The sequence below is a fragment of the Hetaerina americana genome, unplaced genomic scaffold, assembly GCF_022747635.1.
Source record: "Hetaerina americana unplaced genomic scaffold, ioHetAmer1.1.p SCAF_38, whole genome shotgun sequence".
In the NCBI taxonomy this organism is placed as follows: domain Eukaryota; kingdom Metazoa; phylum Arthropoda; class Insecta; order Odonata; family Calopterygidae; genus Hetaerina; species Hetaerina americana.
In genome coordinates this window covers 1249650-1270957 of record NW_027286963.1, presented here as the reverse complement: position 1 = coordinate 1270957, position 21308 = coordinate 1249650, and the positions used below count along the sequence as shown (strand labels likewise).

General features: G+C 39.8%; 1 protein-coding gene across 1 annotated transcript in view; it reads left to right on the top strand.

Annotated features, from left to right (window-relative positions):
* The window catches only part of LOC139691566 (uncharacterized), a 144875-nt gene that overhangs the window by 9101 nt on the left and 114466 nt on the right, over positions 1-21308 (top strand). The gene's annotated exons all lie outside the window — the stretch shown is intronic.

Below are 21308 nucleotides of genomic sequence, written 5' to 3'. Positions count from 1 at the left end.
GACTCCTGTGACGTCCAAACCTCGGCGTTGTCGAGAAAAGACATTTTGGAGGCCTTGACGAATAACGTTCAGAGTATTGATATGTTCCTAATACCGCAAGGAAATAAGACGTACCAACGATGTAAATCGACTTAGTAGGACGTTGGAGATGAAGCAAATAATTCCAATGATAATCTCCGATATATCTATCGGTACTTCGAAACAATTGCACAAAATGGCGGCAAAACATCCATTTTTCGTCTGTGACAGGGCCAACTATTCTCCTTTGAGATTTTTACAGGTTTTAATATAAGAACCACCTCTTTACCTACTTCGTAATTCGTATGTCGTATTTCAAATGGTCTCTTTTTGTTCGAAGGTTAACAAAACTTGAGAAATAGGATGTCCCGAGGGATTCTGGTGTGGAAGTTTAAAATGCTATGTGCGGGAAGAGCTAAATTGGTAAGTTATCACTCAAAACTGGATTAGGTTGAGGTACCAGTTGTCAACTCACAGTTTAAGATTAGTTTTGATATTAAAAACATATTCACTTTCCATCATTCTCTTGCGAATAATAACCAAAGGCGGTCTAATGTGAAAAGTTGGTCACGACAACATTATTAAATCTCTAGAATTTTGGGTTTGACTTATTATTCTGAAATATTTTCAATGAGAACGAAGGATTATCAATCCACCGGAGTTCAAATATGATTTTGGGGAGATACGTCCGTAATCACAGACGTAGGTAATTGCAAGAAACATACCGCCACAACAGATCCTCTAATCGCAAACAGGATGGTTACCTTTTTGAGATAAAATATGAAAAATAATAAAATATTGGCAGTAAAAAATGATAAGAACTTCACCCAGAAGGATCCCCAATTTGTAGTCAAAATTTTAGGTGAAGCGACCGACTGCTGAGGTCATTTGTGCCATTAGGGGATGGACGGGAAAGGATGAAGGGTGGAAAGAAACCCGGCGTCGACATTTGCCTACTCTTTACGAAAGGCGCCAAGGTGTCCGCAGCTTAACATCCCATCCGACGGACGGCGTACTCACTCAAAGTGCCTTCCACAGCACCTCAAGTAGGGATCGAGATACCTCTGAAAAATATCTGCCGTCACCGGGATTCGAACCCGGGCCCTCTGGATGGGAAGCCATACGATAGCCACCGCACCAATCCCGATTTATTGCGAATTTGTACAAATCGAGATTCATCCAAAATACAAATGAATATCGTTTTCGTTATGAACCTGTGATATTTTACCGTTTTAGCATTCAGGATATTTTCCTGGTATGCAAAAAATGTAATTGAGTCATTTAATAAGTGCGGTGAAAAAGGGGAATGGAGGGCTATATTCAAATACTCCAGACAGCAGTTTTCAAAACATCTCGAGTGACCTATGATACTTGGCTCAGAACAGGACCGGACAAGCAGTCTCCCCACTCCCACCTCCATTCCCCCATGTCACGGAAAACCCTATCAGGTGAAAAGCATTTCCGTGAGAAATTAATGCTTCCAACGCCGTTGATGACATCTGCCGCGAGTTTTAGAAGGGAGGAAGGGGGATGGCGAACCTTCCTTTTTTTTAACGGAACATCCGTTAACTTCAAAATACTTCCAAATAAAATTGGAGTGGGAACTAAATTTCGCCCTTGGATCCGTTCCCAACGTGGGCTTTGAAAGCCGGCGGGGGTTTTTGGGAGGGGAGGGGATTGATGTGATGAAAATAAAGGTCTCCTCAGACTCGATAATATTTTTTACCAGTGCAAAATCAACACTCTTCAGTATTTTAAATCCCTGACATGGTTTAAGGCGGTTAATAGGTCGCGAACAAATGAAAGTTAGACAGCGGGAGGAAGAGATAGACCTATGAAAAACACATACCTCCGATACATGATGGGTCCAATTAAATTCGCGAGGACGGATGCCAAAAGCAGAGAGAAGTTTTTTTTAATTGCTTCTTTACGTCTTGACTGAAGCTGTAATAGTCTCTTATGTCACTCCACCAAATCATGCACTTCATGAGTTCTCTTGGTAGGAAAACCAAGGTAACATCCACCTGATCGCGAACATCACACTCAATAAACGATAAAAATGAGAGAAATATGGCTTTAAAAAAAGGCTAATGCCACTGCAGTAACTTTAGCGGGGTCTCGAGCCGACGTGTGAAAAAAATTAGAAAATTTTATCATGTAAAAAAATTCACCTTGACCGGAATTCGAACCGGGGTCCCACGATTTCCGTTATTGTTCACATAAATTTAAGATAATTTTTCCTAAGCCGATAATGGAGTCACTCTGGTTCGAATCCCGGTCAAGGCGAATTATTTTCACACTCTGAAGTTCTCGTATTTTAGGCAAGTGGCGGTGAGGGCAACGAAAATTTATTGATATCTTCTTTTCGAAGATATTCGTACCAAATTATCACGAATAATTTACGAAACTCGGTCATTCGGTCAATTTTAACTTCCAGGTACAAGTGGCTAGCCATAAATAAACGAGAAACTTTAGAACCTGAAAGTCATAAAATAATACCCGCTGCTAAAGCATTCACCGTCTAGCTATCCTGACGGTGGTGGATGTAACACCTCAAGGCACTCGTCATCGTGGCGGAACTATATGGTTGAATATAGATGTAAACAGATTTAGGCCTATTAACGTACTGGAAAAGCCTTTTAATTTATTATAAAATTTAAATGAGATGTAAAATTATACCTGCTAAATTTAGTTTTGAAAATTTATCCTTCTGTCGTCCATATCTATTAATACTGGAGTGTAATTGAACTTGTAGACTGAACATTTTTCTCGGAAATTAACGACAAAATAAATGATTGTGATAAGCAATAGAATACTCACTAGTTATATACCTTCTTATCGAAAACTTATCTCTTGCAGACCTAATTCATCTCCTGATTCCCCAATTACAAATCCCCTTTCCCTACTGAAATAAAAAAATGCACCTTTTCTATTTTACATCCTCCTGCTTTAGTGTTTAACTTAGATTTCTTACCTTAAGAGGATATTCTTTGATGCACACTCGAAAAATCCAAAGACAATCGGCAAGGATAATCTTAAAAGTATATTCTCCAAGTTTTTTTGAAATAACTAACGCTTAAATGTCAATAAACAACAACCTTTTTAAAATGACTGTATGCTTCTGTTTTTTTACATAACTTTAATTTAGATTTGTTTGGGAAATGGGTCAATTTTGTGTGTCCATGTCATTAGAGGTCGCCGCCATGTTCCCGTCCGCCGTCATCATCTTTAACTTCTTCGTCTTTGAAGCGCCTTCTGGCCATTATTATTTCAACTTAGGAAACAAGTGGTAGTCACCGGGGACCAAGTCCGGAATATACGAGGTCTGTCGAGATGGTGCGGGGGCTAACGTACTGGCTTCCCACCCTGAGGGCGCGGGTTCAAATCCCGGCGGTGTTGAATATTTTTCAGAGGTATCTCGATCCCTACTTGAGGTGCTTTGTGGAGGGCACTTTGAGTTAGTACGCCGTCCGTCGGATAGGACGTTAAGCCGCGGACCCCTTGGCGCCTTTCGTAAAGAGTAGGCTAATGCCGACGCCGGGTTTCTCTCCACCCTTCATCCTTTCCTGTCCTTCCCCTATGGCGCAAATGACCTTAGCTGTCGGTCGCCTCCCCTCAAAACTACTACTACTACTACGAGGTCTGTCCAATAAATACGCGAACTGAGGCCATAAAAACTTTATTTTTCCAAATTTAGTCTACATCTACATTGTGTCCCCTTCAAAGTACTCTCCATTCGTTCCTATGCTATATATTCCATCTTCTTCTTTTCCACCACTGTTTAAACCCACCCTTGGAAGGCTCTTGGCAGTTCGGCTTCTTGGTTTTCTCGTCGTTTCTTGCTTTATTGTGTCTTCCACATCTTCCCAGTGATGTCCCCTCATCACATTTTGGCATTTTTAGAATAGGAAATAGTCTCAGGGGGCGAGATCTGATGGGAATAAGGAGGATGATCAAGGATCAAGGTGATTGAATGTTTTGTCAGAAACTGGCGAACAATCAATGCTGAATGTGCAGGTGCATTGTGTCATGGTGAAGGATCCATACATCACGTTCGGTTAAAATAGTGTGCACTGTTGATTTTCCTAAATTCAGTTCATCAGTTATCATTCGGACAGTTTTTCGACGATCGCTAAGGACAAGGGACCGCACACGATCAATGTTGTCGTCAACACAGGTGGTTGAAGGTCGTCCCGGCATTGCATCATCCGTGGCGTCTTGTCGGCCATCCTTAAACCGCTCAATCCACTTGAAAACGGATGTTTTCTTCAGAGCCTTATCACCGTATCAACATTTCAGTAATTTCTTGATAACTTGTACCGAACGTCACCAAAAAACCTGATGGTGATTCGTTGCTTTGTGATTACATAAATTTCCATTTTCGACAAACGGTAAAAACAAGGACAATAGAAACCAACTTAACTGGCACCATACGCACAGCTCGACGATCCGCCAAGCACAGACGACTTATTGGGTCTTAGGCAACTTACCGCCGCTAGTGGGCGTCTTTGGTCCGCGTCTAGGCCACCACATTGCACCAGTTCGCGTATTGATTGGCCAGACCTCATACGTAGTAGTGGAAGGGTGCAAACTTTAGCAGGAGAACGAAGGTTTGACGACCGACGTGGTGGCGAACGTTTTCGTGGAGGTTAACGACGCCCTTAGTCAACATTCCTCTTCTCCGGTTCCGAATCGTCCGTCTGAGTTGATTGACTGTCTCTAAATACCTGTCAGCGTTTATTGTGGTCACAGTTACCAGAAAATCGACCAAAAACATTACCCCGTTTCGATCCGAAAGACACAGTCGCCATGTTTTGGCGGGAAGACTGTCTGTTGGAATTTTTTCGTGGTTTGGAATGTGGAGGAATGCTACAAGGTATAAATATATAGGACCCAACGCTTCCTCAATGATATGGCGGCGAACTTGACAGACGCAATATTGTCTCAGCACCTATTAAAAATTCATCCACCATAATGGCAATCATGTAGAAACATTATAGGATTATTCAAGATTTAAAATTAGGTATCAATTATTATTTTTTGAAATATTGTACACTGCTAATTTTGAGATTAATTGATATATATATATATATATATATATAATTAGGTAATCTACTGGTTAAGGTAGGTTTTTGGATGGACACAGCTACTAAGTAAATATATATATATATATATATATATATATACACATATTTATTTATTTATTTATATTAAATAATATACCAATCGCACTGAACTAAATGTGTTATTTGCATTATTATAAATCAGTCCTCTTGGATGGACTCTTCCAAAAACTGGCATATTCATATTCTATGGTTGCTATCATCTCTCTCCTTCTCCATCTCCCATGGAAATTTCAAAGATTGTGTTTCAATGGCGATATGGCGATTCGCATTTCATTCGTCCAGCATATTCGAAGCGAACTGGACCGCCTGAAGGCATCGGTTTATTTCAAACTGCACCTGCCGTCAGTGAGAGTAGGGGGAGAAAGCGGAGATAGAGAGAAAGAGAGGAGGGGCTCGCCGGGCCCCCCTCCAACTATCCGGATTGATTCCAACACTCTCCCTCCCCTATCTTCATCACCCCCTTAAGAAGGCCGCCGGGGCAGAGATAAATCGGTTCAAAGGGGTAAGGGGTTGAATATAAGCCATGCGGGATAAAGTTCTGCATTCATTTCAGGTTAAAAACCATCATTCATTAAGTCCCGGGACTTATTGAACGGGCTATTATTTTGGGATGCGCAAGGTATAATTTACATGGACTTCATTAAAAAGGGAAAATCTATCAATAATGACTATTAAATTGAGTTATTGGGGCTTTTTAAGGACGAAATTGCAAAAAAACGACCGCGAATGAAGAAGAAAAAAATCACCTTTCATCAAGACAATGCCACAAGTCAATGAAAACTGTGGCAAGTCAATGGCCAAATGGGGCAAACGAGTTGGGCTTCAATCTGCTTCCCCACCCACCATACGTACTCTCCAAATCTAGCCCCCATAGATCACTGGCTGTTTGCTAATCTCAAAAAGGTGCTCCAGGGAAAAAGATTTGGCTTTAATGAGGAAGTCATCGCTGCAACTGGAGCTTATTTTGAGAGGACAAGCAGACAAATCGTGTTACAAGCATCGGTATCGAAAAGTTAGAAAAAGCGTTGAAATGATTGTACATGTAGCTCCTGAAGGTGATTATGTTGATGAATAAAAATGAATTTTGCGAAACAAATGTTGTTTTCTGAGTTAGTCCCGGGACTTATCGAACGATGGGTTAGTATTGAGGATACATTTTTTGAGGATACATTCTTTCTTATGCCCAGAAAGAGGGTTCCATTCATCTTTTGTTGAAAGTCCTTATAGCTTAGTGCCAAAAAACAAACTTAAAACTACTCTGGAGTCTAAGAAACTAGGGGTTATATGCCGAGACAGTAACGGCGTAACGGCGGTTATTAAACGGCGAAAACATTCTGCTTTGTGTATCCCTACTCCAACTGTACAGGGAATACATAGCAATATAAAAATCAGTTTTGCTGAACTCCAAGCATATGCCCCCGTCATGCACGCCTTCTAAAGGAATAGTGCGATAGGTCGTATCATTACATCACCATTTTTCCTCTCTCACGTCAAGGGTCTCATAACTGATTTCGTGCCCTTGATTGCAAAGTCTTGAAGAGTGTAGAATACCTTCAATATGCAAGAGCAATAGAGTACTACTTTTATCTGGAAGTTATATTACTGACGAAAAAACAAAATGGCGTCTACTTACTGCAAACTCAAACTATTATTGTTGTTCAGAAATACAGAAACAAGATACTGCAAGTTCAATAATTCCGGTGGCCCATCATTAAATATTTTAATATATGCTAAATCAACTTGATGACCATCTGAGAAGTAAAAGAAACCTGTTTTTCACAATGATTATTGTTTAGAGTAAATATTTTGTCAGTTTATTCGAAGGTTAAGAACTTTCACTGTTGATTTGGTTTCTATGGGTTACACCAATGGGTGTTAACGATTTAGATAATAGGAAGATGGCGGAAACAATGGGGCCGAGGTTTGACTTTAATCTAATTTCGGATTTGGAGATAAAAATGTACTCGTAGGGGTCAAGTAAATTGGTCAGGGGGACTATTAAGGTAGCGTAAATAAGCGGAAAATACTGATTGGTTGGGTTCCAATTAAGTGTCTGACGATACTGGATTTTATTGGGTCTATTTTGTTTAAAATACGCTATATGGTTTTAAATCTGATGAGGAGTTGACTCTAGGTCTGACAGACAAATGTTTCGTCGCATGGGGAGGAGCTGTGAATTTGGTACGTATCAGTTTTTCTGAAGAGTGAGGGTATCATATCTAATAAGGGGAGACAGGGATTCTAAATTCGACTTCGCTCGAAGCATAAATCGATGCTTTACCTAGTTTAAAACTAGAGTAAAATGGTCGCTTGACTCAGACTTTTAACACGAATTTTAGTATCAAACCTCATAATTAACTTCATCAAGCGTCGAATACAGAGTTATTCAAGACTTCCAATGGATACAAAAGACATTCAGATAATTTCAGAATATTCAACTCTCAAAAATTAATACTATCGACACTCCATTACGAATAATAACGGCACTTATTGGAAAAAATACATCTTCATACATTAAATCTATTTCGATTGAGTTACAGTTTCTCCCATTCGTTGCTGTGACGACAAATACAAACATTTATAACTTCCACATAAACAAATACTCTAAAATGGCGAATTTTCATGGTTTAGCATTTTATATAAAAACGGAATGCTTCTCCAGATATGTGAAGGAGAACATTTTACCTTTTCAGGGTATGAACACTTGAGTTTTTAGCCGTAATCTACTCCTTGGATAGTCAGACTAAAAGAGCCTTCCGCTCTAAGGATAAAAATGGCCTGCGGTGCAGATTGTTAGAAGCTTACGGCCTTGGATTGGTTGTACGAGACGACGCTTGCATCAAACCGTTTTCCGCGTTCCCGTGTTATAAATGGTTCCCATAGCGCACACCAGCTGCTTCTACGGGCTCGGATATCCATCCGTTTGTTTCTGGGATAATTGAATAGGGAAGTAGGAGTTCGGTCGACTTACGCCTCCCACGATCACACTTAAGTATGAGAAAAAATGCGTTCATTCATGTGATATATATTATGTATACATAGGTACATGGACATGTTGTGTGTGTATATGTGAGTGTATGTATATATATATATATGTATATATATATATATATATATATATATATATATATATATATATATATATATATAAGCAGCATTCTGAAGACGACAGCCGAGCCGTCGAAACGTCATAACAACATATATGAGTGTCCTTTCTTTGTATGTCTATAGTCTAAAAATCTACATCTGTGTTTTTATATATTTGTGCGTTGCCGAAGAGCGTTCCATTTCGAAGATATATATATATATATATATATATATATATATATATATATATATATATATATATACGATTGTACGGAAAAACTCACACGAGCGGCACAATAATGGGCTGACACAATATAACACAAATAGAATAGAATAGCAACATTTAAAAGGACACTCACACGGATAATTGTTCGAGCTTTCGGCCCTCTCAGAGGCCTTCTTCTCTTGAAGAAGGCCTCTGAGAGGGCCGAAAGCTCGAACAATTATCCGTGTGAGTGTCCTTTTAAATGTTGCTATTCTATTCTATTTGTGTTATATTGTGTCAGCCCATTATTATATATATATATATATATATATATATATATATATATATATATGTATATGTATATATATATATATATATATATATATATATATATATATATATATAACTGAGTACCCTTCCTTCGAAATGGCGTTAATGTCTTTGGGGCGATTGTCTTAAACGACCGAATAGAATAAACGGTCATTGAAAATGGTCTCCATTGACCTCCATCGCTACGCGTGGAAATAGAATCTCGATCAGCCTCAGTTCTCAAGGACGAGCGCAAGTGTTATTCGCATTCGACTCTCGGTGCAGTAGTCATTGGAAAGGTGGTGAGAGGAAAGGCGATGGATGCCCCGTGGCTGAGGAAGTGCTCGTCCTTCTGGACACCAAATCATTCTCTGGACCCGTTGCAAACTGCATCCCATCCTTGTTCCAAAAACAAAAACCTCGCCCTTCCTGGGTCCAAAAAATCCTGAAGCTATGCCAAAAAGCTTCAAGAGTATGTGGTCACTTCCTAAGATGCTAAGTGTTTACTAAACATCTTACCAGACCAAGGGAAAAGATTTACAGGAGGCTTGGAGTTGATAAATGCACTCAATCTGTTAGTTTCATGGCATTCGATATGAAGTAAATAATTCGGTCACAATTAATCGGAAATTAAAAACAGTAAACAAAGGTGTATATGTAGTATTATATTGATGTACTATATTGAAATAATGAAAAATTATGCTAATTAAATTAATTATATTAATAACAAAAATAATTACGGAAGATGGCAAGACTGTTTAAGGAAGTAATTCTTTGATTTTCATCAAAATCAAGAATTTTAGAGTAAAAAAATAATATACTTTGACCGAGATTCGAACCGAGTACCTCTGATTCCCGGAAGAATCCTTTAAACAATTAAGCTACCAGTTAAAATTCCTCGTAAACTGTGAATTTCTAGCATTTTAAATACGAGAATGGCTTCTTTAAAGGGTATTATTTTGAAGGAATAAAATATTGTGACAAATTAATGTGAATGTACGATGTTACATTCATTACGTGCGCATTACATGCGCGATACATGCGTAGTTGCGCAAATTGCGCCACCGTCCGCAGGGCTGAAACTTTTAAGCATAGAAATTGTTTGCCTATACACAAATACAAAGAACCGTCGAAGATTACGTCGTGTTACTTAATCGGAATCATCCGCTTATTTTCATCGATAATGCCTTCATTTCAAAGTGTAAAAAAATTCTCATTTACCGGGATTCGAACCCAGATCCCTTTGTTTTCCGTATAAACAATTCCTGTTATGACGGCAAAATTATGGCCATTGGGTGATCCCCTAGATTCAACCGCTGACATGAGAAACAGCCAAGTAAATGGCTGGACTCGAACCCGTGACCTTTTGGTACGACCGCATTGGTCAATCAGACAGGAAATAAAGACACGGGGGGAAGTTTGTTGGTGTTCAGCTGAAAATACAACCGAGTTTCCCACATACTAATCTACCGTGGAATTACACGTGATATTTGCGAATTAGACGTTCCCATGGCGTATTAATATCTCTTGTGTCTATTTGTTTAGAATTAACATCCAAATCTGCGTGATCCTTCATGGAGGAATGTATGGCAGGGGGTGTTAGAAACCCCCATCCCTCAAGTGGATTCTGGCTAATGTTTTAGTGATTTAAACGTCGCGTTGGACCATTGAAGTTATTTACCATTGAAGAAACAAAAGGTATGGCAGGGGGTGCCGATACACCATTCATTATCATGTACATTCATTCTCATGTAATCACAGGTGAATGTTTTAGGGAATATTTCTACTTGAACGTTGAATTAAAATCTCCATCGTAGGTTTACCGTAGAGAGTGAATATTATTGTACTTACTAGGTACCTACATTACGCTCGAATATGCTTCAGATAAATTAAGAGTCAGACCACACTCGACCGTCGTCCATTGAACAGGTTTCGTGTTGAGTTAAACACTAATCAGCTATATGGAAAAACGCGCCATTAGTACGACGTTATTGGCTAGGGGATGATAATACGATAATTAACTAAGGATATAAAAAAAACGCAAACAATTAACGACAGCAAAAAAAGATCCAAGTGGCCATATTGTTTACAGAAGGAAGAGTTGTAAGAAGTATTACCATTGTCGCAAGGGGCGCTTCGAATGCGACACAAAGGGTATTGGGGAAAGTCAGATTAAATACGTCGAGTCTTACCAAAACAATCATGTATTATACGCGGGAACGGACAACATTAGCAGGACGGAACATTGCCTGGGGCGAGGTAAAGGCAGGGTGGACGCGGTCACGAAACTCGTAACCTGGGCAGAGCCCTCGTCCAATGGAGTTCCGACGAGGAATGCGGGAGCGGCGAACGCTGTCACAGGCACTGTAACACGGGCAAGGCCCTAATTTTTTTTTCTCAACATGGCTGACAGTGAAAATTGTGCTACGTGTCTGAAGCGAGTTGAATTGAATGCACAGCATATTATTTGCAGTAAGTGCTGCACTAAAGTACACAAAAAGTGCTCGAATCTGAGAGACAACACCTTTAAGGTACTCATTGCGGACTCTGACGCCGATTGGTTTTGTTCTCAGTGCAACCCAAAGTCAGCTGCCAACGTGGCTGAGTTAAGCATCGCGATGGTGGGTGAACTAAAAAATTTGGTGATGGAACTAAAGAAGGAAATTGAAGATCTGAAACAGAGACATTCGCAATCATCAGCAAGCCTCGGCGAGCCGGTTGCAATGGAGTCAATCGTTTCAGAAATCAATGATAGGAAAATTAGGGCCAGAAACGTTATACTGTTCGGTGTCGAGGAGTCACCTGACACGGATGTAAACAGCAATATTGACTTGGATAAGGTCAAGGAGATTATCAAGGAAGTGTCCACCAAGTCTTACAAAGTGTCTCGTGTTATTAGACTGGGAAACCCCAAGTTGATCAAAGGCAAGAGACCCTTGAAGGTAATTTTTGCTCATAAGCCTGACGCGTCCGATTTCTTTTTCGACTTCCTTAAAGCAAACATTTCGTCACAATCTACCAATGACCTATCCATCGCAAAGGATCGCACCTACATGGAACGGCAGTACTACAAGAAATTAAAAGATGAAATGATTGCAAGAATTGAGAAAGGTGAAAAAGATCTAGTGATTAAATATTTTAATGATGTTCCAAAAATTGTTAGTAAGGCACAGCGAAAAAACTAAATAAGGGGCAATTATCGTGCTACTACCAAAATGTGAGAGGAATCCGTTCTAAGTTTAAAGAATTACAACTAGGAGTGTATAATCTTGATCACGATGTTCTTGTATTCACTGAAACAAATTTGTGTTGTGATATTTCTGACGAAGAACTTGGGTTGCCAACTTACTCCATTTTTAGGATGGATCGTGATGCGAACACCAGCAATAAGAAATGTGGCGGGGAGTGTTAATAGCAGTGAGGAAAATATTTCCGTCATCTCGAGTTTCGTCTTATGTTAAAAATGTGGAACATGTTTTTGTAAAAATCAGCATTGGTAAATCCTTTGTTTTGGTTGGTGTAGCATACTTTCCCCCAAAATCATCTTGTGATGTGTACTTAGCCTTCAGTGAGTCAGTGGAAGAGATCGCGAGTGTACATTTTAATTCATCTTTAATGGTCATATTTGGTGATTTTAACCTGCCGGGCGCGAATTGGGATGATAATTCTTTCTCCTCTAATAGTGTGGTGCAACCTCCTGCTCAGGTTTTAAGTGACCTTTGTATGTTCCTACAGCTGAAGCAGATAAACAAAATATTCAACTCCAATAATGACCTTCTCGATCTCGTTTTCTCATCGTCCGAGGAACACGAAGTTTGCGAGCCTGTAGATGTTTTATTCCCAATCGAGTGTTATCATCCAGCTTTATGTTATACTTTGAATGTTTCTAGTGATTATGAATGTCTGGCACCTTCGCCTGAAATGTTAAACCTTAGGAACTGTGATATTGAGAGTTTATACAATGATTTATGTGGGGTAAGCTGGGATTTATTGTGGATGAGAGTTTTCGCCGGTTTATTGAACAATTAAACGAGCTCATTTTACAATGGACTCCAATGAAGAAGTTGAATCATCGTATTTATCCAGCTTGGTTTACCCCAGAGATCATTAGAATGGTGGATACTAAAAGGAAATTACATAAACAATATAAGATATCTAAATCTCGCGGTGCTTACTTGGAATTTAGCTATGTCAGAAGCGTTTGCAAGAGAGAGATCAAAAAGTGTCATTATAATTATATAATGAAGGTGCAAAAATCTATTCCACACAATATTAAGTTTTTTTGGAACTATGTAAACTCTGTAAGAAAGTCTAACAGCCTTCCAGCTAATATGCATTTTTTGACAACTGAGGGAAACAGCACCAAGAAAATTGTTAATTTATTTGCCAACTATTTTGCTGGAGTTTATAAACCCTTGTCTCACACTACACCTTCATACTCTTTTGACTGCCCTACCTCAATCTTACCTTCAATTACTCTGACGTCACAAGAGGTGTTTGATATACTTAATGCACTCGATGTGAACAAGGGCCCTGGACCAGATGGTATTTCACCGTCTGTTTTACGTTATTGCTGTGATATCCTTGTCGAACTCCTCACCTTTTTATTCAATTTTTCCTTGTGTCAGGGTATCTTTCCTGGTATACTAAAATTCAGTCATGTAGTTCCTATTTTTAAATCAGGTGTCAAAGAAGATGTAATGAATTATAGACCTATTTCTATACAATCATGCATCGCTAAAGTATTTGAGCGTCTTGTTCTGAACCATGTTAGTCCTATCTTTAAATCTGTTATTCTGAATGAGCAACATGGTTTTTATGCTGGTCGATCCACCACCACTAATTTGATTTCCTTTCAGAATTATGTTATAAAGGCATTTAATGTTGGTTTGCAAGTCGATGCCATATACATGGATTTTAGCAAGGCCTTTGATACAGTTAGTATTAATCATCTTATTAGTAAACTCTATGCTTATGGTATCTCTGGTAGATTGTTAAAATGGTTTGATTGCTACCTTCATGAGAGGAAGCAGGTTGTAAAAATAAAATCACACCTTTCAAACACATTTAATGTCACTTCTGGAGTTCCTCAGGGATCACATTTGGGTCCATTTCTGTTTAATATATTCATAAATGGCATTGTAAGTGCAATCCATCATGTACAGTTTCTCATATTTGCGGATGATTTAAAACTATACTTAAAAATTAAATCCTTAACTGATTGCCATGTATTGCAAAATAGCATAAATCAATTAACAAACTGGTGTTCTTACAATTTCTTGGAACTCAATATCAAAAAGTGTAGCTGTATGTCATTCTATAGAAATAATTCTCCTGTTTTATTCAAGTATTGCATCATGAATACACCTCTCGGCCGAACTATCGAGATCAAGGATCTGGGCATAATATTTACTCACTCAATGACTTTTGACAAACATATCGATACTACTGTTAAAAGAGCTAATAAAATGTTGGGGTTCATCACCCGATTCACCAGAGATATTTTTGATGTAACTTGCATCAAATCACTATTCACCATGCTTGTGTTACCAATTTTGGAATATGGCTGCATTGTGTGGTCACCATTTTATGAGTGTCATATTAATAGGCTTGAAAAGGTTCAAAGACGCTTTATCAGGCTATGCATGCGCAAACTTGGTGTTGACATGTACAATATTTCGTACCCGGATGCATACAGGGACCTGGGGATCTCAGTTTTATCTTCCCGGCGCATCATGGCAGATATGATGTTCCTACACAAATTGTTGAATAATAGCGTGTCCAGTCCTGAACTTTTGGAATTAGTCTCATTACAAACGCCTTCTTATGGTATCAGAAGCAAGTTATTATTTCACAGAGAATTTTATAGACGCAACTATATGTACCACAGCCCAATAGCTAGAATTCTGAGGGAAGGAAATGAACTTCCTCCTGAAATTGATTTCTTTGCTATGAATGCTATGCAGTTTAAGCGATGTTTGAGATACAATTTGTAATTGTGAAGAAATTTATTTTTCTTTTTATATATATATAGTATTCTTATATTTCAATGGGTAATTGCCCGTGTATGTGCAATACATGTATGTATGTATGTTGTGTTGTGCAATAAATAAATTCGCCGTAAAGTCAGCAAGAGGACACGCTGTCGTGACAAGTGCAACACAGCCGAAACCTCGCGACCTACCGGTCACTGCCAGATAACCAACTGACTACTTTATCGAGTGTACCATTCGTCCAGACATGCTGGACTTTTATTCTGTTTGCTTCATTCATAGCTTTAAACAGTGCCATTGTTTTTTTGGGACCATGGATTTATTTGATGTCATTTATTTGGCATGATTTGGTTTCTCAGCGGAATACTGCGGCCTCCTATTCTTGTCCCAGCTCGATTCCTTGTCATTAGCGGTCCACCACGCGACCAGGGCTTTTTATACCCAACTTTAGGAGCCAGGGAAGGAATACTATGTCGCTTACTTCCAACATTGTGACTTTGGTCACTTGGGAGACGCGAAGGAGCCAGGGAAGGAATACTATGTCGCATACTTGTGACAACATATTGGTATTTTAGGATGATAACAAGGAAATCGTATTATCTTTTCAATTCCTTCGTGAAAAAACATATTCGGTCCCGGGAAATTTCTATCTGTCACATGATACGAGGGGTTTTTTTTTTCAACCTGTGATGGACCATAAAAAAAGTATTTTATTATAAAAATTTAAATATGTACACTTATGTTCACTTTTTATTTATTTATACACCCGGAAAGCCACCGCTAGCAAAGAGGTGAGAACCCGCGAGATGGCGTCTATCTGGGTGCTCCAATCATTTTAACCTCCCGGACTGAATCAAGTCCACTGAATCCATCCAATAACCGCCTACAAATCCCCTTCCACGTTCTTCTCCATTTCCGATGAAGTTCTCCCTGAATTGTATTTTCCTCTTCTGCTATTCTATATACTTCCTGGTTCCTCACTCAGTCCATTTTTTCTTTAGCATTCTCCTCTTCACCACCATGTTTCAGAGATGACTTCAACTCTTCTCTGGTCAAATTTTCCAAAGTTACACGTTTCTGAGCCGTAGAGTGCCACGCCCCACACAAACGTTTTGACGACCTGCTTCCTTGTTTACAAGCTCAGACGTGTTCTTTGAGCTAAGAAGTCACTTCTTCTGCAACAAGAACGCCTTCTTAGCTTGAGATATTCTACCCTTAATGTCAGTCGAACTTCTTTCCATCTCATTCTCGTCGCAAATTCGATTCATGGACACTTTCTGAGATAAAACATTGACATCGAAATGCGGCATTCAATTTAGAACACCACAGCTGCCTTGGGTCCTCTGCATATGATATTGTTGCGTTTTTGGCGGGCGCCAAAGATGAAGAGGGGGAGAAGTGTGTGGGCGTCTGGCTGGGGTGCGAGGGTGGGGTAACAGCGTGGAAGGGGGGGAGGCGGAAAGGGGGAATAAATTATCCTCCGCCCCTGAAGGATTCCCTTTCCCTCCCGTCCTATCCCATTCCTCCCTCTCAAGGGGCTTAAAGGTGGGGGGAGGAAGGGGGGGTGGGGGGGGTGGTGGGAGAAGGCGACCCTCGCTACCGGGAGGCGTGTTAAAAATAAGGGCGCAGCTCCCGGGGGTGGGTGCGAGGGATGGCGGCGAGCCCCTCTCCCCTTCCCCGTTCGCCTCGTGGATTCGATCGGGATAAGAGAAGACCCCGGCTCGCCGCGTCGGGGCCAGGGTAATTGGGATACCAAGGATGAAATAATGTGTCAATTTGGCAATAGTAATTTCTCACCAGTAATATCTCGGATAGTAATATCTCGGTAGTGTTTTGGACCAACACGGTCAAAGTAGTAGGGACCTAAGGAGAAGAATTGCGCTAGGCAAAGAGGCTTTCACAAGGAGGAGGGAGTTGATGATAGGGACGTTGAGTAAGGATGTTAAGGAAAGACTCGTAAAAACTTTGAATTGGAGCGTAGCTCTGTACGGTGCGGAAACGTGGTCATTGAAGCAGGAGAATAGACGTAGAATGGAGTCTTTTGAGAGATGTGCGTGTAGTGAAGGATGGAGAAGGTAAAATGGACCGAAAGGAAAACAAATGAGAAAGTACTAGGTATGGTGGGCGAAGAGAGAGGTTTGTTGAGAGAAATCCTAAGGGGACAGGAAAAATGGAATGGATGGAAAATCTAGTTTTTGCCCTCATATTTTAATGTTTAGCTTAGCCTTTTTATTTCTAGTAAATGGCATAACCTTTGTTTTATTAATATTGATTTTCATCCTATATCCGTCAGACTGTTACCAATTCACTCAGCAATGCTTGACACCTCTTAGCTGACTGACAAACTGGAGCATGGTCATCAGCAAAACTAGGTATGGAGGGCGAAGAGAGGGGTTTGTTGGGAGAAATACTATGGAGGCAGGAAAAATGGATGAAGGGGGTATTGACCGGCAGTGGGATGTTGAAGACTGTAATAGAGGGGAGAATGTTAAGCAAACGAGGAAAGGGAAGGAACAGGATAGGGATGTTGGATGGGATGAAGGGAGGAAGAGATGCAGACTAGGGTGCAGGATTGTGTTTTCTTGGGAGTCACAAAATATCTATTTGGTAGTGTTGTATATCCAAAAACCTACCTTAACCGCTAGATTACCTAACATTAATACTGATTCATACAGATACTTTCCCAACAATCCCAACTCCAGGCTCCCAACAAGTTTCCTGCCAACATACCCGTCGCGCTTACTCTATTCTCGCAGAAAATTTTAAGAAACCTCGTAGCAGAATTTCTTGAACCTCATCCAATTCCGAAATAAAGGCTTTCTCGCATGGATCTCTTGACAGATAACACGTATTCAAAATTTAGTCCACCTGGAACGGAATAAGACTCTTTGTACTATTTAATCATAGGTTACTACAACGTTTTAAGCAAAAAAATAACTTCTTCGAGTCGCAAATTTCTATTTAAGAGTGTACCCAACCCAAGTATTGATTACAGTGTTATGGTTAAGTGATTGGAATGTTCTGAGGTAATTATCTTTTTATTTCATCTATTTTTATAGTTTTAGCCATGTTTAACTTTTTTTCTACTCCAATAATTTAGTGCTACTACATTTTCTGTTTTTTTTCAATTCTAACCACCATTCCTTACACAACTCCGATATCTCGTATTCTAAATTAATCCAGAATAACATGCAATCTGACGGTGATCACATTTCCCAGTAAATCACTGTTTTTTATGCAAATAATCCGAGGTTGCCGTTGCGAATGTGAGAAATTAGCAAAGTGGATGCCTTGTTAACTTAACTGGCCACAGCAATCGCCCATAAGTCGAGGGATCTGAGTTCGAATCTCGGTCAAGACAAAAAGGTTTGCACACTTTGAAATTGTCGCATTGTTATGTGAATCTACGGATGATTCTGTTTCGATTACCTGGTTCGAGGCACGACCTTAACCGCGTAGTTCTCCCCCCCCCCCGCCACACGCCCTTGCGGCGGCTTGGGGGGTATTATGTAGATGTTAATAGGAGGATACGCCTTTTTACCGACGATGCAGTGGTTTACCGTGATATCCGTGATCCTGAGGACACAGCAGCTTATTTAGACGACCTTAATGTTATACAATGCTGGTGAGACACTTGGCAATTAGACTTACACTTAAAAAAGTGCGTAGTGATGAATTTTTGGAAAAAGGGCAATTCCCACCAGTACGCCTACTGCACTGGGAACACCGAAATGGAATTTTTAGGCTCAATTGAATACCTAGGCGTTACCCTCACTCACGATCTCTCTCCCGGGTGAAACAGATACGGGGAATATGTGGACAAGCTAACACAAAATTGGGATTTATTAGAAGAGTACTGGGTAAATGTGATTAAAAATTAAAAGAGAAATGTTTTTGTCGTTGGTTAGGCCTCATTTTGAATATTCTGCAAGTATATGGGAACCTCACGAAGTTGGATTAATTTGCAGAATCGGATCGCGTGCAGCGTAGAGGAGCTAGATTTGTAAAACGTTTTCATGATAAACTTAGTAGCGTATCCAAAATTATAAGAGGAGCAGGGCTGGAAATTATAAAATGATTATGTATTAAATCTCTTGCATAAATTGGAAGGACGTCTCTTTAGCAGTGATGTTGAAAATGTTTCATCAGCCCCATTGCACTACGGTAGGAGAGTTCATGTCCATAAAATTCGAGATATTAAGTATTCAAAAGCTTGATTTCAAATGTCATTTTTTCCACGAACAGCGAGTGATGAGAATAATATAACATATATCTGACCACGATAATAGGAAAAGGTGTTTTGGGTTAAGGGTAGTCTGGTGTGAAATCATCCCCTGCCACACACCTTAGTGGTGGCTCGCGGAATGATAAATAAAATTAAAACTAAATCAGCGGCAGTTTCTTTGAATTTAGGTGATCATTGTGTATTTCAGGCACAGTGTATGACTTTCTTGATATCACACGCTCAGCAGTAAAAATGTTCATTTGAAGTATATTTATAAAGGATAACAAAAAACTTAGATGGTACATATAGACAATCCTTAAGATGTTAATCGGTTTTTCACGCCAAGATGAAAATAACACAGAATGATATCTCCGACGACAATCGGAATGTGATCATTCACGATCACAAGCAACCTAGGGCGAATGCCAAGAAATAATTCGGAAAATCATCTAGCGAACTCAAAAGGAGAAAAATTATGGAAATTCAAACGAGAATTCAATAGCATTTTCAGTCCTACATGTATTGCAGGGTTGCTCGGGGAAATAAATCAACAGTTATTTCACTCAAAGTCGATAGAGAAGAAAGAGTAACCAGCAGTTTGGTAAAAGTCAACTTATCAAATTCCTTCTCTCAAAGCGTGTTCACTAATGCCTCACCGAATGCCTACGATAGTTCAGTAATCGCGCGCCCACCATCCCATGCCCAAAATATAATTAAATGCCCAAATATAATTAAATGAATAAAAGCGTGTGAAACAGGATGTAATACCACCCAGTATATATACGTCCTTGGTAGATCAAAAGGCTCCCAGTGTTTGGAAAACGGCTAAAGTAACACCTATATTTAAAAATACAGACAGGGAGGAACCGAGCAATTACAGACCCATTTCACCCGCATTCATATCATGCAAATTAATGGAACATACAATCGCCATTTCGATAGCGAGACACCTCGATATTCAGGATTAATTGCAGAAAAGAATCTCCCCTCTAGCTGTGGTGCTCTCCTCTATGCCGACGATTGTAAAATATTTAAAAGAGTTGACACCGCGGCTGATTCCCTGGATTTACAAACCGCTCTTCAAGCGGTCGAAACATGGTGCGATAAATGGAGGTTGCGCGTGAATCCTGGGAAATCCGCTGCGATGTCCTTCTCGCTGAAGACGAACAATATAACCTCCACTTATACGTTAAATAATCAACCTATTCCCTCTGTCATTTCCCACTCCGATTTAGGCGTCACTTTTGACCACAAGTTAACTTTCCAGGACCATATTAAAACAATTGTAAACAAGCCTATGGCGGTTGTTGAAACCCTATACCGGCTAAACGAGGTCTCCGAACCGCGTGCTTTAAAATCCGTTTTCATTGGGTGTGTGCAACCCATCCTAGAACATTGCTCACCTATTTGGTCAACTGCTTCCCCTACCACACTTAAACTACTCAACCGTCCACTCAATTTCTTTTTAGCCATAGTACGACATCGCATACCTACCCTCAGACTCTCCTCACGTAGAGAGATATTACTTTCACTTGGATTATTACACCCCACCCACCGCCGATTGACATCCGATTTCAAATTTCTTCACTGCATCATGAATGGCTCTTTCAGATGCATTGATCTCCTATCTTTCTTTGCCCTCCGCATTCCAGCCCGTACGACCCGCAATGCACAAACTTTACACCAGCCCAAATTCCGACTCTCACTTTCGCAAAGATCCCTTTTTTACCGTTTACATTCCCTCTTCAATTCCCTCTCTAATACTTCTTCTTTTGACCTCTTTGATTCCCGCACAAGCTTCAACAGCCAACTGCAAAGCCTTTTCTGATACCCCCTCTAATATGTTGTTTTTTGTTTTTTTTATTAATCACCATTGTTATTTATGAGATTATTTTAATATTTGTTGTTATCATGTATGCTTAGTTTATTATTTATTATTTTTATATAACCCAATGTAAAGGCCTTAGTGCTGTTTTTGGCGTTAAATAAATAAATAAATAAATAAAGTTAGCAAGGTTAACCGAAAGGGTTGTTCCTGCGAGACACAACTTGCTTCCCTTTTTGTTCATGGTATTCTTAATTCGGGAGGGAGCAATGCTCCAGTGGACGCGGTTTTTCTAGATTTTCAGAAACCCTTCGACAAAGTACCTCATAGTAAAATACTCGCAAAGCTAGAAGAATATGGCATAGATAAAAATATACTGGGTTGAATTAAATCTTTTGGAAAGGCCGGGTACGAAGAGGAGTCATGGATGATGTCAACTCTAATTCAGTAAAAGTCACTTTGGGTGTTCCTCAGGGTAATGTTTTCGGACCCATATTATTCCGTCATCACCGTTACAACA